The 16122-nt window shown below is 37.2% G+C and overlaps 1 long non-coding RNA gene across 1 annotated transcript in view; it reads left to right on the top strand.

Moving 5' to 3' along the window:
• Nucleotides 1–14852, top strand: part of LOC132110777 (uncharacterized) — a 95229-nt gene extending 80377 nt beyond the window's left edge. The window contains exons 5-6 of the long non-coding RNA XR_009424681.1: nt 14142–14449; nt 14513–14852. This is a non-coding gene — a long non-coding RNA (uncharacterized LOC132110777). The remainder of the gene's footprint in view (nt 1–14141; nt 14450–14512) is intronic.
• The last annotated feature ends 1270 nt before the right edge of the window (nt 14853–16122 follow it).

Here is a 16122-nt window from a genome sequence, read left to right as displayed (position 1 = left end):
AAGGAACGAGTCAAACTCGACCCGAGACCCGAAAGACTCATGAGATGAACTAATCAATTCTCTTTCCGGCTCAAGACTGCGTTAGTTTTGCGTATGTGGCTGTCACGTGATTAAGGAACGAGTCAAACTCGACCCGAGACCCGAAAGACTCATGAGATGAACTAATCAATTCTCTTTCCGACTCAAGACTGCGTTAGTTTTGCGTATGTGGCTGTCACGTGATTAAGGAATGACTTAAACCCAAGGACTCTTGTCAGATAAGAGGTGAGGTGAGCTAATCACAGACTGAAGACCCAGGTAAAGAAGGAATTTTTTTCTGTATCTTATAGCATTTTAGTTTTGTATTGTTTTTAGTGGGATCAACGTTTGTGTAAGTACTAGATGTGTTGGGGAAGTAACATAACATTTTCATTACATTTTGCTAAAATGAACGAAATGAACGAAATGACTCGAAAAAAGATTCGTTCATTTTGCTGAACGAGACTCAAAAGTCCGAGTCGGTAAAATGATCCGAACTTCCCATCACTAATGGCCAATATCCATGTTGTGTGACTGACTGCAAACGAGTTTTTGTTAAGTACAGTGCTCTAAAAACACATTTTCATCGACACCACAAAAACCCAACTGTGACAACTGGAAATTATACAAGTAACGTTAGTCAAGGACCATATACATGTGAGAACACAAGTTGTCAGAAGCAGTGCACAGATCTCAAAAATTTGCTTGCACATCTCAGGTCACATCTTTCCAAAAGTTAGTTGGTAAAGTGTCCATTTGCTAGCTGTGGCAAACTATTTAAGCTACGGTCATCATTTACTTCACATATATCCAGGATCCATAAAAATGCGATTGCAGGGCAATTATCCGCTACATGCTCTGCAGATTTGGTGCATACTGAGCCAGCTTTTGATGCAATTGAAAGTGATACAGGTGAAAATGCATGTGAGGATATGCCAAGTGATACTGATATGAGAGCCATCTACACAAAAAATATCTGTATGTTTTACATGAAACTGCAGGCAAAGCACCTCATTCCTTCATCCACCATACAGATGATTGTTGAAGAGATAAATGGCTTACATGATATTTGCAGTCAGCACACAACAAAACAATTTAAAGAAAAACTTAAAGGGATTACAAATATTTCTGATTCTGATGTAGAAGCAGCTTTGAATGGTGTGACAGATTTGCATTCTTCATGCAGCTTTCCTCTCTCCACAGAATATTCCAGGAAGCAGTTTTTTCAAAAGAACTTCTCCTATGTGCACCCACAACCTATTTACCCAGGGACAGATGATAAAAGAAGAGACAGGTATGCACAGTACATCCCTCTCAAAGAAACTTTGAATGCAATATTAAAAGATCCTGTGGTTTGGCAGGAATGCGTGAAGAATCAAAATGTCCCTCCTACAGGGGTATTAACTGATGTGTGTGATGGATCAGTGTTTCATACCAATGCTTTGTGTATGCAGTCAGGTATAAGTTTAAAGCTTATTTTGTACCAGGATGCTTTTGAGGTAGTCAACCCTCTCGGCTCGGCAAAGAAAAAGCACAAGATAGTGGGAGTGTACTTTACACTTGCCAACTTTGAGCCGTTCTATCGGTCAAGTGTTGATCACCTGCAGCAGTTGCTTTTGTGCACGGAGCAAGATTTTAAATACTTTGGGCATGATAAATTGTTTTCAAGAATGCTGTCAGACATTAAAGAGCTAGAAGACAATGGTCTAGTCACGTCTTCAGGTCATATTGTACGGGCAACAGTCTTGTGCATTGCTGGTGACAATTTAGGATCCCACTGTATTGGTGGTTATACTGAAAATTTCAGTACTTCCTCTCACTGTTGTAGGTTCTGTTTGGTACACAGAGAGGAAATTGGTAATGTGACAGTCAGATTTCCAGTGAGGACAGTTGAAAATTACAAAGAGGCAGTGCAGCTACTACAAGACAGTGAAGAAACAGTTGTAAATGGAGTGAAGTTTGACTCACTTTTCAATACTCTTCAGTATTTTCATGTTTGTCAGCCCGGCCTTCCACCCTGCATAGGCCATGACTTATTTGAAGGAGTAGTTGCCTATGACCTTTCTATTTGCCTGCAGTACTTTGTGAAAGTGAAGAAATGGATGACTTACCAGCAACTCAACCGGCAAATCAAACAATTCAAGTACATGGGTTCTGATGCTAGTTCAGTTCCTTCAGAAGTCAGTGAACGTGGAATTAAGATTGGTGGGCAGGCAGCTGAGAATTGGTGTTTGCTGCGACTCCTCCCCATCATTATTGGGGACAGAATCAAAGACACCCAGGACCAGGTATGGCAGTTAGTGATAATGCTAAAGGAAGTAGTGGAGTTAGTCTGTTCCCCCAAGATATCTGCTGCCCAAGTTAGTTTCCTTCAGGTCCACATTCAAGAATATCTTGAAACAAGGAAGCATCTATTTCCCTCTGAAAAACTGAAACCAAAGCATCACTATCTCCTACACTATCCATGGTTGATCATGAGGTTTGGCCCTCTCATTCGCTTGTGGACAATGAGGTTTGAGAGCAAACACTCATACTTTAAACAATGTGTGAGGAGGACACAAAACTTCAAAAATGTTTGCAAGAGTCTGGCAAACAATCATCAGCTCCTTCAATCCTACATGAACTCCAGCTCCTTCTTTCCTCCAGCTTTGCAGGTGAAAGACTCCCCTTACAGCAGTAAAGTACGCAATACTGTTGAGGCAAGCTTGGTCACACCTGACTTGGTGTCCACAGAAGTGACCTTTAAGGGAACTCTCTATAGAAAGGGTTTCTTTCTATGCCTTAATAATGATGAGTCTGTGGAATTTGGACAAATTGAGCTTGTTCTTATGAAAGAAAACAAAGATGTCTATTTTCTTGTGACACCACACTCATCATCTTACATGCCGGAGTTTGGGCTCTATAAAGTTGGAGAAGCTGCAAGGGATATGCTTTGCATTCATGCTGATCATTGTCTAGATTTTTACCCACTTGCTGCATACAGTCTGTTTGCGATGAAAGTAATATCCCTGAAGCATAGTGTTTTAGATCTGTAGCTATGTTTCCATTTCACTGATCATTTATTTCCCCTGTTTAGCCATGGATGACATAGCCACACTTATTAAAGAAGCACTTCCAATGTATAGCACACCGGCTACAATGCAACCCATTTTGGATGCCCTCCGAGACTTGGGTGTGGAAATGGTTGATGACATGAACCTTGTACAGACAGATGACCTTGCTGGAGTGCTCAAACCCATTCAAGCAAGGAGGCTTCTTGCACACATAAAAAGTAAGGCCTATAGTTTGAACATATGAATGTATTTTTGATTTTGTTTGTATATATTGACAAAGGGCCTGTATTTTGAATATAAGCGATCAATGATCAATCAATGTACTAAATCCTCAATTTCTACAAAGTTGTGTATTTACGCTGTAAAAAATGAATCCATGTCCAAGCGTGACTTTGATCTTTTTAAGTGAATGTGTCTCTGTGCTTTTTTAGGTGTCCTCTCTGCTCAGAGCGATATAGCTCCAAGCCACTCAAACATGGAAGGTGATTTCCCTAAACGTTCCCTAAGTTTCCCTAAGGACACACAGGTCATTAAAGAAGAATGGCCCTATCTATTTTCACTTGTTGGCCTGAAGGAACACTTCAAACTTTTAACTGGTGTCCACATCAATGAGGCATTTGAGGAGGCCATGGCAACTAAATTTGCTAGAGTTCTTGACTACTTCCAATCTCTTCCACTTGAGAAGTCAAACATAGCTTCAAAACAGAGAGAAGAAATCCAAGCTGGTGGTGGACCCTCTGGAGCAGTGTTGATGCTACTTTTACACTTTAAAGATGATCATGAAAGAATGTTCCACATGGTCGACAAAACTTGCATTGCAGATGAGGTTCAGACAGAACACCTGCCACCCACACCATGTATTATTGTATGTGGTAAGTGAGAGGCAACAGAATTTGTGTGTGCTAAAATCAAGTAGTCACTTTTAAATTGATGGATTTTCCTGTATGACTCTGATAATATTATTATTTTAATTTTTTTCACAGGAGAGAGTCCAATGTCTGCAGCAGCTTTCATGGTGGGAGCGGACCAGGTGGTGATAATGGAAAACATGACAAGCTTCACAGATGCACTGGTCTGCATGTTTGTGTGTTACTACATCTTTAACATGCACTATCCAACAGCACTTGGGGGCACACTCGAGTTTCTTCAAAGGTAAATGTAATTTAATTATCTTCTGATTGGGATTTTTTTTTTTTATTCTTGAGAGTAGTATCTTGTATTTGTCTCTGTATTTTTGATTTCAAGCATAGGCGTCGGAAGCAAAGAAAATGTGGGTGGGTCCTCCCCCAGAAAAATGTGACTCGACTAGATGCCATTTCCTGTATTCTGGTGCATTTTAATTAAATAATTATGGGACAATCCACAATCCGTTATTATCCTTCTTATATATTCTAATTTGCCAGCATTGACAACTTAAATCTGTTATTGTTGTTTGCAGCTCAATAGTTGACCGGAAGGGTACAACTGACGGTTATTTTCGTCAGGGCTCGCTAAATCATTCTGCCCGCTCTGAATCCGACACAGGGATAAAGTATTGCGAGATTACATTTATTTGAATGAACGAATTATAGCATTTATTTGAATTAATGAGAAAGAGAGAGAGATTCGTACCAGCATCTGTTCAGCTTCTCACTCTATTAACAACGAAGCTGTGAGTTGAATTACTTCAAAATAGCGATGTAACCCCCTCGTTGCTAAGAAATATAATGCAGCGATTCAGTAGCAAAGCTATTTTATTACTTAAAGTTGTAGGGCAGCGTTGATAAGCTTCTGTGTGCGTGCAGCGCGATCTCCGCTCTTAGTGACATTTGTGTTAGTGTGCTTCAATGCACAGCAAGGAAGTCAAGGCTGTAACTAAAACGCGGAATGGAAATTAATTTATTAGGGCATTCCTCAAGTGGAATGGATTAGACTGAAGGCACTCTTACAAGTGAACAGACATGCGCTGAATTAGAGATGGTAAAAGTGAGTGGGTCCAATATCATTGGTCTTAAAAAGTGGGTGGTCCTTGTCCCACCCATATACAATGGTTCTGGCATCCATGAGTTAAACTGATTGTTGAAGGGATAGAACTTAAATCTCATATCAGCCAATATACCATAGACCACCAGTAGTTCTAAAGAGAGGAGAAAAGAGGAGAGGAAAAGAGAACAGGAAGAGAATTTAAATTTAAAAACCAACAAACTTAAGAACATATACAAATTAAAAAAAATAAAGAAAAACAAAATAACAAAAACTACTAGGGTACAAGAACCTGTTGTCTTTAACACAACAGTAACTATCTTATCAAGTCAGTAAACCCTCCCACCCAATCCACACACACACACACACACACACAAACTTTCACAAATGAGGAGAGGAGACGAGAGATGCTTGATGTAGTTAACTTTGTAGTTATTTTTTCACAACAGGCCAGATACTTTTAAATAAGTAATATCACCTCTACTAGGTGTTTAGAGCATTTTGGATATCTCAGTCTCTCATAGACCATATTTGATTTTCTCATTCTGCACAGTTTCAGTCTCTCTTGTGCATATGCTGAGTCTGTCTCGACATTTCTCGCAAATAAACATTCCTTTCTATTCCTCAAATACCTTTTTAAGTTAGAAATATTTAAAGTTACATAAGTACAGACACAGTGTTGCCCCTAAATTCTCAGTAAAGTCAAAATTGTTGACATCAAGGAGATAGAAACAGCATAGAAGAACTACAAACAAGGGCTATAGTAGAGAAGTGACTCTTATGGTGCCCTCTTTGAGACAACAATTCTAACATTCATCCATACACTTCATGTGGGTACATTGATATTGATTAGATTGGTGTGTTATTGTGAGTTGATGTTTTGTTGATATGTAACAGGTGTTTGTTTTTTATTCCACTCATTTACCAACAGGTGCATATTTAAGATCAATCCTGACAAGGGTTCCAAAGTTGAACGTCTGGAAAAGAAGAAGAGCAATGCAGTGAACCCAAAAGTCCTGACGCTTATTACTCGCATTTCGGAGTTTGAGTGGAGTTCTTAATGAGTAAGTTGCTTATTGTCACTTTGCATGAATTAATGCTCTTAAGCCCAAAGTACATACTTTGTTGAAAAGCAAACACTTAGTGTACAATGTACAGCATGAGTGACGCAAATCATCATCAACAGGTTACGCAGCCAAAATAACGAGTAAAATGAACATACGTCTAGAATGACGAAAACAAACATATAAAAACAATACAACGCAGTACAAAGTAATCGTTGGTTATTTACGTCATCGTCACTGAAAAATTACATTGTTGTGGAGAATGCTGCTTACTGGCTGAACTGAAAGCCTCTTAGGCCGCATTTACACTGCATGGTTAAAGTGACCCAATTCCGTTTTTTTTCCTCCCATGTGGCACAGTTCGGGTATGACCGGCGAACGTGTAAGCAGGAAAAAAGCACATGATCGGTTTCAGGCCTCACTTATATGTTGAAATAAATCTGATATGAATTGGATACGCGCATTTGCACCTTCCATGTATGCGGACAGATCAGATATTCCCGTCAATGCGAGTCGTACGTCATTGAAAAAGTGACTTTTTTGAAACCGATCGAGGTACAGATACATCTATAACAACTAGCAGAGTATTAATTTCGTTCATTTGTGTAAAATAAAAGGTGATCTGGCGCTGAAATGTGTTGCTTTTGAAATCATGCTGAGTGCTCGTTGTTGCTTTTGTCAGTGACGGCGGCTCGTGCACAGACACGCGCTTCAGTCCCATTGTGGAGACTCTATTCGTTCCAGTGAAACCACAAAATAAAATGCACATAAAAATGTCCCTGCCCTTGATATACAATCACTGATGAACGCATTTGGTTTTAATGAGTAAAAAAACTATACGAGGGTGGAATCAAACCCAGAATCTCTGACGTGTTTAACAAAAGTTCTACCACCTATTATTCCTCTCGCACACATTCAGCGGCTCTGTGTACAGAATCACTGTCATGAAGAATTTGTACTAAATAATTATTCTGATGCAAGGATGAAACTTGCATTTAAAATAGTTTATATGAATGTCATGTTAATACATTAAACTCTAAGTACTATTGAAATTGATTTTGTGATATAATGCTATTTTCTGTTCGTTTCGCCAAGTGTAGTGTAAATGAAGATATCGGATATGAGTCACTTTTAAAAGATGATGTAAGAGGGTCGTCAAAAAAATCGGAATTGGCCATCAAGACCTGCAGTGTAAATGCGGCCTTACATACTATGCATGTATACATGAACACTTTGTCTTAAAGGGTTAGTTCACCCAAAAACTAAACTTCTGTCATTAATTACTCTCCCTATCTTCAGAACACAAATAAGGATATTTTTAACTCTTTCCCCACCAGCGTTTTGAAAAAAAAAAAAGTTGCCAGCCACCGCCAGGGTTTTTGACGATTTTCACTAAACTTTGATGGCCTGCAGACTATTTTGTTCTATGAATATATGAACATACTATAAATCAAAATAAAGATCTGAGCCTCTGCTTTAAAAAAAAATAAAAAAAACGTTTTATTTTATCTTCACTTGTTCTTATTTTATCACCACTCTCCTAACTAATTCCCATTTGTGCTGATCGCGTCTACGTTTGCAGACGCTTGTTTCTATGATCCGGAAGTCTCATACTCTTTCAGAACATGCGCAAGGGCTTTCCTTACCGTATGCCACCTGAAACCTGGAAAATTCTGTGTTTGGCAGTGAAAGAGTTAATGAAATCCGTGAGCTTTCTGTCCCTCCATTGACAGCCTAAGTAACTGAAACTTTCAAGACCCAGAAATGTAGTAAATACATCATTAAAGTAGATCATGTGACTCCAGTGCTTCAATCTTCATTTTTTTAAGCAAAAAATGAAAACAGCAAAAATAACGACTTTATTCAACCATTTCTTCACTTCCGACTTTATGGCAAGCGCTTTTAACATGTAATCATTCACAGGATATGAATTATTGATTTATTGATTATTGATTTTAGAAATGATTGATTTCTGCATGTAAGGGGGAGTAAATTAAGCTAAGCTATTGTGCATGTGTCAAACCTGTCTGCACACACAGTCAAATGGAGTATACTTTGGTACAGGGTTCGACTGGACGCATACGCTGAGCCTTCACGTCAAACTTTACTATACTTTGGGCTTCAGACATTGCTTATTTCAGTAAGATTGAACCTAGTCTTGTAAGGCAGATGTTTTAGCTTGTACATATTGCTAATCTTTCTAATAAACCGTCTGTACTTCTCATCTCCTGACTCCTGTACTGGATGCCATTTTTTTCTCACAAGTTGTTATGTTTTCTAGAGACCCAAGGAGGAATATGTGCATGGGAGCGGCAGTTGGCCTGTCTGAGAAAACCTCTGGAATCTCAAGTCTCACAGACATATAAAAAGTCCACTGGCACTGTTCTTCATTATCTTCTAGTCATCTATCACATATTTTCCTTCTGACCTCTTCCTCACACACAGTTTGTAATGTTAAAGGAGAATTTTAACATTTACCTCTGTTGTTTGTAAATTTGTAGTGCTGTCAGTACAGAGAACAACGAAAACAATCAGTGTTGCCTACACCGTGTTATCCTCTTTTTAAAATTTGCACCCACTTGACTAAAATGGGGCAAGTTTTAAAGCTGCTTTTAGCCTCTTAACATCCTCGTTGTATCATTACAAGTGCCCAGACATGTGAAGTGATTCCTTCAGAGTGAACACGGTGAATCTGACTGCAGTAGATGTGAAAGATATGCATAAAAGTGATTCAGCCAGTGCACATACCTCTGTTTACTTCCTGTTTTCCGGTGAAGCCCACAGTAGTCGATGTCAGACTCATATGATCCAATATTCCAAAACGTATTTTTATTTTTTTCTACAAAAAACTATTTGCCGTGTTTATAATAACCATTTTAATTTAAAAAAGATATAATAATCACGGCAAAAAAATTTTTTTTGGGAAAAAATAAAAATACGTTTTGGAATATTGGATCATATGAGTCTGACATCGACTACTGTGGGCTTCACCGGAAAACAGGAAGTAAACAGAGGTATGTGCGCTGGCTGAATCACTTTTATGCATATCTTTCACATCTACTGCAGTCAGATTCACCGTGTTCACTCTGAAGGAATCACTTCACATGTCTGGGCACTTGTAATGACACAACGAGGATGTTAAGAGGCTAAAAGCAGCTTTAAAACTTGCCCCGTTTAAGTCAACAGGGTGCAAATTTTAAAAAGAGGATAACACGGTGTAGGCAACACCGATTTTTGTCGTTGTTCTCTGTACTGACAGCACTACAAATTTACAAACAACAGAGGTAAATGTTAAAATTGACCGGAGTTCTCCTTTAACATTCCAAGGTTTTAGAATTCTACATTACATGTTAGCACAGTAAACAAGAGATGATCTGTTCAAAAATGTTACCATCACATTTGATGCTGGCGTAATACAATGTTTTTGTAACAATGAATAAAATATGTTATAAATATGGAGTTTCTGATTCTAATTTCTGAAAAATTGTAATGCAGGTTTGTTGATATTGTAGGCATTAAAAATCACTGAAGGAACCATGGACCACAAAAAGTTAAGCTTGAATTTTGATCCAGGAGACATGGGCATTTCTTTCCTGCCAGGGCATGGTAAAACCCTAAATAGACCACATTTTAATTTTTAATGATAATTATAAATATAGCTGCAAGCAGTGTAAAGCATTTTAATTCCGCTATAATGTGCTTAATCAAAATGAAGTAATTTTACATTAATTTCTGTCTTAAACAGGAAAATAATCTATAAAACATTAACAGTTATTTTATGTAAAACTACATTTTTAATCTGTAAAAATAGTATGAATTACCTTTAAAAAACATAATTTTGATGTAATTGCTAATTACAAGGAATTACTGTAATTTTAATTGTAAAACTTTAAATTACAGCAAATATCTGTAAAACAACAGCATTTTACTCTTTAATGAAAAAAAGGGGAAATTCTGTAAAAAAATACAGAACATTACCTGTAAAATAACGTTTTTTTTTTACAGTGTAGGCTTATATTCAGTGAGCATATCTTAAATATATTTCGGTCCTAGGTCATTTAGTGACTTATATACGAGTAAAAGTACTTTAAAATCAATCCTTAATATAACTGGAAGCCAGTTTAAGGACCTGAGGACTGGTGTGATATGCTCAGATTTTCTGGTTCTAGTCAGAATCCTGGCAGCAGCGTTCTGGATGAGCTGCAGCTGTCTAATGGTCTTTTTGGGAAGGCCGGTGAGGAGCCCATTACAATAGTCCACCCTGCTGGTGATGGAGGCATGAACAAGTTTCTCCAAGTCTTGGCTGGAAACAAAAGATCTAATTCTTGCAATGTTTTTTAAATGATAGTACGCTGATTTAGTTACTGCTTTGACATGACTATTGAAACTAAGGTCTGTCTCCAGAATCACACCAAGATTCCTGACTTGATTTTTAGTTGTTTGACCCCTAGAGTTAAGGTATGCATTCACCTTGAACACTTCATCTTTGTTTCCAAATGCAATGACTTTTTTGAGTTTTTTCCTTGTTTAACTGAAGAAAGTTCTGGCACATCCAACTATTAATTTCATCAATGCATTGGCAGAGGGAGTCAATTGGGCTGTAGTCATTTGGAGATAAGGCTAGGTAAATCTGGGTATCATCAGCATAGCTGTGATAGGCAATTTGGTTCTTTCTCATTATTTGACTTAGTGGAAGCATATACAGGCTAAACAAGAGCGGTGCAAGAATTGACCCTTGTGGGACTCCGCATGTCATGGACGTCCACTTAGACTTATGCTCTCCTATACTCACATAATAACCTCTCCCTTCTAAGTATGACCTGAACCATTTGAGTACCATCCCAGAAAGCCCGACCCAGTTTTCCAGTCTCTCTAGTAGTATGTTATGATCGACAGTGTCAAATGCAGCACTGAGATCTAGCAATACCAGCACCGATATTTTGCCAGAGTCACAATTTAAGTGAATATCATTTATTATCTTAATGAGTGCTGTCTCTGTGCTGTGATGCGGTCGAAAACCAGATTGAAAATTGTCCAGGTATCCATTTGAGTTTAAGTATTTGTTCAGCTGATTAAAAACTACCTTTTCTATAGTTTTACCTATAAAAGGAAGATTAGATATTGGTCTAAAATTGCTCAAAATGGTGTTATCAAGATTGCTCTTTTTCAGGAGGGGCTTAACAACTGCATTTTTTAAGGGGTTTGGAAATGTCCCAGAAATATTGAAAGCAAAACTATGTCTTCCAGAATTTTGCTATCAATTGCTTCAAAAATCGACATAGTATCTTTTTGATATTGTGGCCTAATCTGTCTGACCTCTGCATTACTTGAGGATGTGCTAATCGCCTTCCTGATATTGATGATCTTCTCAGAAAAGAAGGATGCAAACTCATTGCATTTGCTGTCTGATAGCATTTCACTGGGAATCTGACTTGGGGGGTTTGTCAGTCTCTCAACAGTGGCAAAAAGAGTACGAGTGTTATTTAAGTTACTGTTTATAAGGTTTGATACACACAATAGAGAACAACTTTATCTGCAAAGGACATCAACTCTGTAGTAAAGACATATGTATGTCCAAGCAAGAACAATTCTGACCAGAAGGCCAGTTCCAAGTGCAGTAATTATTCAAGTTTGCTGAGCTATTTATCCATTCATGGCTGAGCAGCCTGTCAAGAAACCCAGTGTTTATTGTATTGTTCTTTTTCTTCGCTCTGATATTTCTTTCTTTATCACATAACAGCCTTTATCTTAAAGTATAATCAACCGCATTTTATAAAATACACAGTTGAAAAGAAAGGGATGCTTATTTTTAGTGCTGTGTGGTTTCATAATTGACAGTGACCATGTGCTTTTCCTTTTGTTTTGCTTTTCGGGAATTTGAGGAGGTGGGTGTTTGTAGTTAACCATTGTCACAGTTAATTATTCAGAGTTCAAACCCCAGATTGTAGCATGGTCCTTAATTTTAAAATGTAGTTTGATTTACACTTGATGTTCAAAAGTTTGGGGTTGATAAGACACCCCACCAGGCACGTGGACTTCATACTGGATGAGCTGCAGGAGAAGGTGAGTCAAGCTTAGCCATTGTTGCTTGTGTGTTTTTTCAATATGTTGTATACTGATTAGTTATGTCACCAGTAAGTGCCATACCAGTGAAATTTCGTGGTATTAGATACCGGTTTTGAAAGCAGTGACAGATTTTCTCCTTTTCTTTGAATTTAGTTGTTCTTTTTTTTCATGAATAAAAAAAAAGCCTTTTTTAATCATTTACATTCAGTCATTAAGTTAGCTATTTTCCAAAACAACTTAAACATGAGGAACATCACAAGCAATTTATCATACAAGGATGAGCTATAGTAATAATGCCAGTTTATATTCACTTAACACTATGCCACGACAGGTATTACAGAATGTAGAAAACATGTCTTGTCTCTTTATTTCTCTTTTATAACATTGGCTTGGTATTGAAATGCCAGTATTTCTGTACACCAGCTGCAGTGTGTAAAAAAAAAGATGACAGCAAGCTTTTTTTTTTTTTTTTTTTTAGCTTCTGTCTGGGCGCTTGACTTGTTTACCTAAATTAGTTCTCGTTTTTAAGTATATTTGCCTTGCACTGCTCTGAAGCCCATTTTAAAGTGATAATCTAAACACCCTCAAATATCCCGACAGATATTTCTGTCCAAGTAAACAAACATTAGCATTTACATTTTATTTGGTAAGTTTCTGTGTGTTAAGTCCAGATGTAGTGCCAGATGTTTCGGGTATAGGTTGGTTTCTAAGTGTCAGTAAAGCTTAAACTTCAACTTTACATGTCAAAAAACCTTACTCATGCCTTCAGTAAAAAGCCTTCTGCACAAAATCTGTGGAGTCTCCACGGTCCTGTGCTGTAAATATTTGTCATGTGTTAATTAAAAGGAAAGGAGTGACTCTCCCTGTAATCCGCTCCCTCGCTGATTGCAGCGTGAGCCTCTGTGTTTAAGCAGCTTTTGTCCTTTGAAGATTAACACAGTTTTCTAAAAGACCCACCTTTGATGTGAAAAAGATTCACATGCACGTTTTTTTTTTAGTTGCCACTATTTTTTGTCTTTGCTGTCAATTACACAGACAGTCACTCACTCCCTCAAAAACTCACAGGAGATCTTAAACCTTTTAAACCTTCTAATCAAAGTACACAAGACCTTTTCACACAGAGGAGTTGTTCAATTGAATGGAAAATCTGAGAGGTTGGGGTATGTCAAATTCAGTATGTTTTGCCTTGAATTTATAGCTAAACTGGGTTGGTCTTTTGCCTTTCCTTAAAGAAGAGAGAAAATAGAGACAGAAAGAAAGGCATATTTATAAGACTATAACATGTCTTATGCACAGTAGACAGGCTTATAAGCCATCAAAATGTCAAGGTGCACTGAATGAATGTCCAGCAGGATGGTCTGTAATGTTGCAAAATCGGGTTCAAATTGAGTTCAAATAGCATTTTATGAAGATGAACTCTTCTGTTTTATTTCACTGAATTTATCACATCTGCAAATATGTCAGTCTGTTTATCGTTTTTACTTCAAATGTCTTTCTGTTCTTCATACTAATGTTCATAATCAGAGTATTTATGAACACAGACCGATAGCAGCTTATTGAACCTTTTCAAAGCAATTTGAATGCATTTAAACATGATTTTTGTTAGATATGTGGCACAGTCACATTTTAGTATCCAGCAAGTGGAAACAGTTGTTTGTATGACTGTATGTATGCATTTATTTCTAATAACATGTTCTTTTATTTGCACATTGTCTAAAAACACATTAAGTGTTACAAATAATAGTACTGCTTTTGTGGTTTAAAAAATTTTTTTCATTGTTCATTCATTCGAGGCTTTTTGCTAAATAAAATGTTAAAATCAACCCAGAAATAATAATAACAATGTTATTCATAGAAGAGGTCTAGTTAAGTCATTGCATGTATGAATTAAATTTTTATGCATTTTATGTTGAATTGTATTATATGTTGTGTACTGTATGTAAAGAAGACATGAACAAGGCCGTTTTCTCTCTTGAAGAAACTAACTCCCTGGGTTGGTCTAAGGAAGATAAATGTTTCATACTGGGGGTGGGAGGACATATTCATCTCCCTTTACTGCCAGCACGCTGTAGTGGTTACCAGGGGAGCCAAGTGACTCAGGGTTTTGTGCATACCTGGAAAGAGCTGAGGTGGCCAGACTCAAAGCCAAACCCTGCACTGCTAACACAGAGGGACTGATCTATGAGAAGCCAGTTGGTGAGAAAAGTTTTCGTTGTGTGTATTGTTGTTTTTCTTCACCTTTCCTTTGTAACATGAACCTGGAGGCGATTCAGCGCCGGCTCTGTGGTGGATGCTGTTCTTCTACATCAAACCCAAACTCAGTTGGCTCCCTCAGAAAACACCACAGAGTTCTGAAGAAATGGGAAGTCTGGAATTCACACTGTTTTACACATCCCTACTCCTTTAGTAGACTTTTATTAAATACATTTGGTCTTAATTTGATGTTTTTTCGTTAGCAATTTGGGTGTAGTATTTTGAGCTCTGTTAACATAAACTATTTAATGCCTGTTCCACAGAATTATGGAGATTTTATACAGATTTTTATACAGTCTGGGCCTGCCTTTGGCTTTATTTATGACACATGATTTGGTGTCTGCATCTTCTTTTCTATATATGATGTATTGAACAAATGAAATATTTTATAAAATAATAATTTCCAGTAAAAACAAGGACACTTTTTCTTTCTTTCTTTGATTCTTTCTTTCTTTCTTTCTTTCTTTCTTTCTTTCTCTCTCTCTCTCTCTCTCTCTCTCTCTCTCTTTCTCTCTTTCTCTCTCTTTCTTTGACTTTGTATATGAGAAGATTTTCCTAATCATTGTGCTCAATTCAATTGTTTCTTTTACTCTACCTTTTTTTTTTTGGACCAGTAAGAATAGATACTGTCATTATCATGATTGTAATATACATGGTTAGAACTATCATCTTTTAGTGTTGATAAAACTGTAGAACTATTATTATTATTACTATTATTTTTTTATTGATAATCTTAAACTTAAAAAAATAAATAACTTCGAAATAGTTGCTTGGAAAAACTAACTGACAAATGTTTATATTAATAAATAACAGTAGTATATTAATAATACCTAAATATAACTGATTCATGCATCTCATTGACCATAATCACTAAAACTCATGTTAATTTTTCAATTCAGATTTTCATTCATTGCAATGCTGAGAAGTTTCTGAGGAACAGACATATTTGGGGCAGAAAAAGAATAATAATAATACAAATAATAAGAAAATTGGAGAGAAAAAAAATCCTGAAATGTGAGGCTTGGACTCCCAAAAGGTTTTTTATTTTTTTAATTTATTTTTTACAGATTTGATGTCAGTAATCTGTCAAATCTAGAGAATATTCCTTTATATAACTTGTTAATTTTAACAAGAGCCAGCCGATCAAATTTGAACTGGTGATTTCAGCCTTGCCATTTTTATATGCATGTGTCAGATGAGCATGGCGTCTGAGGCTGTTCAGATCTCTGCTCAGTCACTTTATGGTTTAACAGCTGCTTTAGTTCCTTCTAAGAGAAATATCCCCATACACAAAAGTGATATCATGGTCCAAAACAACACAGAATCATGCCAAAGTATCTGAGATGACTGATGGTAATCATCTCGGAAAAGCTTTAGGAGTAGCTGATCTGGACCTACCTTATATACTCATCAGCAAGTTTGTAGACGCGTGGAACCATGCTTTCTTTCTGCATTAAGAGTCAGTGGAGCAGGAATCGTAATGCTGCATAAATGAGCAGCTGCAATGGGGATGAGAATGAAAAATGGATATGCAGTCCAACTGAGAGGCATAATGCTTAATAACCAACCAAAAATACTACTGCAAAAACCTGAGTGTAGTGTCTCAGGATGTGGAAAGTCTTTCATGGCTTTGAGACCATGACCTCCACTTCCATTTTCCATTATAGAGTTACACAATTATTACTGTTCTTTCTCAGTGGATGTGC

This window comes from Carassius carassius, chromosome 30, assembly GCF_963082965.1.
Source record: "Carassius carassius chromosome 30, fCarCar2.1, whole genome shotgun sequence".
NCBI classification, from domain to species: Eukaryota; Metazoa; Chordata; class Actinopteri; order Cypriniformes; family Cyprinidae; genus Carassius; species Carassius carassius.
Note: the sequence above shows the minus strand (reverse complement) of the source record. Positions and strands in the feature narration are given on the sequence as shown.